This window comes from Limulus polyphemus, unplaced genomic scaffold, assembly GCF_000517525.1.
Source record: "Limulus polyphemus unplaced genomic scaffold, Limulus_polyphemus-2.1.2 Scaffold1900, whole genome shotgun sequence".
Taxonomy (NCBI): Eukaryota; Metazoa; Arthropoda; class Merostomata; order Xiphosura; family Limulidae; genus Limulus; species Limulus polyphemus.
The window spans coordinates 134,552-137,506 of NW_013667510.1; positions in this window are offsets into that span (position 1 = coordinate 134,552).

Genomic DNA, 2,955 nt, shown 5'->3' on the forward strand with positions numbered 1-2,955 from the left:
ATAAATTTAATTTAAACAAACATCGATATTAAAATAAATATATTATAATAAATCCATCACACTTCTTATCATAAATTTTAAACATTCAGTTACATGGCTTTTGAGATCCAATCCTGTTAACAAAGTTTTAGCGTAGCCATAGTCTACAGGGTCTAGCACGTTATATTACAACGATTTTAAATATGCAAGTTAGCAAATTACATGACAACTATAGCCAATATAAAGTCGCAGTGAAACGGAATGTATGAGAATTACATTTACACATTGTTTGGGGTTTCGTAGGTAGTGTGATGCCACCGAAAATTGATTGTTTTGAGAATGATATATAACAGCCCTTTCCGACGCAAACTATCCATACATTCAGATGATAAAAATATGTTCAGATTGGGAATTTATAATTTCCAACACAAGAAAATCCCTTGTTTGTTTGTTTGTTTTTTGAAGTTAAGCACAAAGTTACACAATGGGCTATCTGTGCTCTGTCCACCACGGTATCGAAACCCGGATTATAGTGTTGTAAGTCCGCAGACATACCGCTGTGCTACTGGAGGGCAAAATCCCTTGTATTTGATGACGTTGGAAAACAAAGGAATATCGATCAACTTGGAGAATCAGGACTTTCCAGAAAGAAATCTGCATGAAATCGTACCCTAGCCGTAGTCAGCAAAGTGCGTCGTCTTTGGTTAGTAGCAAAAGCCGTCAACGTATCCGAGGCAACAATACGAAGCTACCGGGTATGGATTCAACAAGATGAATTTCCAGTCATACCTCCCGTTAAACCGTCGCATACCACAATTTAAGGATGAAAGAAGACATACCGGTTAAGTCGCCTATGGATTTTGTGGACTGTTGAAACGGGTGCTGAGAAACCGTCGTCCTCGTACACTAGTCGGACTTTGGAAAGCAGGCAGGGAGAAGTGGTATACGTTGGATGTGACAGCCTTAAGATAGAGCCTTTTGCAATGGAAACTACGCTAAGGAGCAATTGTCAAGACGCTCGGTAGTCAGAAACAGTATGATCGGACGTGACGACAGGTATTGTAACGACTTGGTGAGGCTCCAAAATTGCAGTAACATAGCGTACTCAACCATATATGTTATGTACATCTAACTAAAATGGACGAGCCCAAAGGGCTGTTTAAATTATTTCCACGATACTATATATTTTTATACATACCAATTATTCTTAGACTGTACAAAAAATATGATCGCCATGGTATGCATTAAAAAATTGTCACATGAAAATTACTTCTTTAATAAAAAAAAATCCTGCGATGGCTCAGCGGAAAGTCTAGGGACGTATAAAGCTAAAAATCGGGTTTTGATACTCGCAATGGGGAGAGAACGGATTGCCAACCATATAGTTTTTCGCCTAACAACAACAACAAACAAACAAAATCTAAGCATTTAAGTAAACAATATTTGATTAACGGGGGAAAACATTCAAGTAATAAATACAAAGTTTTGTAGTTTAAATCCAATAATCATAATTTTCGGTTTTGGATGATAAAATAACAAACTTTTAAGTGATAAATATTGCTGCCGGGTAGAAATGGAATTAATTTATAAGCGTTTATAAGCTACGTATTCGCATACAAACGTTTAGGAACATTTTCTTTGCTCTAAAGAAGGGCGGAGAGTAATGAACCAAAACGAAGCAATAGGCGTAAGCCTCCACAACAAAACGAGAAAATTTTGGACGTAGACAAACTATTTCGTAGATAAAGTTTGTGTGGTGAAATCTTAACGTGACGCCCCCATAACAGAATAGTCAAAGTGAAAAATAATATTTGTACCCGACCTTGAAATAAGAATTAATAATTATTAGCTGCAGCAAGTAGACCCATTAATTACTGTATCTTTAATCTATGTCAACCTGTACTGCTTGGAGTATATTTCGTACGATAGTCACACGCACTTCTGCATCATTAACATTCTAAGCAGTATGTTGGTAAAGCCTTATCCCTCAAGAACAAAACGAAGGTTAGGTTGGTATCACATTGCAGTTCAACTTAAAATTCAATTATCTGATAAGTTGTTTTAAAGAACATCGTGTATTCATTTTTTTTTCATGATTAGCGAGTAATGAAAAGCTTGATGTCGAACATCGATCCTCAGGATAACGAACTCAAATAACCACGCCATCTCACAGATATTACTGGTAGCATTTGATATTTGAAAAAAAAAATCTATCATTTTTAGCCTCTGTTTGTTTAGTTTTCATATTTCGAAGTAATTTTTTCAGTGGTGATAAGGCTTGGCTTTGTCATAAGATTCAATGTTCAGTGCATAATGTTTTCAAATATAAACGGAACACGAAAAAAAAAGATTGTTTGTTTGTTTGTAATTATGCACAAAGCTACACAATGGGCTATCTGTGCTCTGCCCACCACGGGCATCGAAACAGGGTTTCTAGAGTTGTAAGTCCGTAGACATACCGCTGTGCCACTGGGGGGCAAAAAAAAAAACTTTTAAGAAGAAGCTGGAACTGAATGCGTTTTGGAGTTATTGGACTTGAATTTCACAACTGGTGAAATATTGCTGGACAAAACACCATACAGTGAGAGGAAGAAAAAGTTGGATACTGATCAGAAAATATCTGGGGAAGTTATTATTGTTTTTTTAGCGCAAACTACACAATGGTCTATTAGCGCTCTGTTCACCAGGAGGAATCGAACCCCGCATTTTAACGTTTCACTTTCGCAAACGCGCCGTTGATCCACTGGGGATAAGAAGAGAGAAACTAAAATAAAAGGTACTTTGAAAAAAATACTGAAAGCAAAACGAGTTTGATAGAGAGTTTGTTTGTTTGTTTTGAATTTTCGCGCAAAGCTACACAAGGGCTATCTGCGCTAGCCGTCCCTAATTTAGTAGTGTAAGACTAGAGCTAGTCATCACCACCCACCGCCAACTCTTGGGCTGTTCTTTTACCAACGAATAGGGGGATTGACCGTC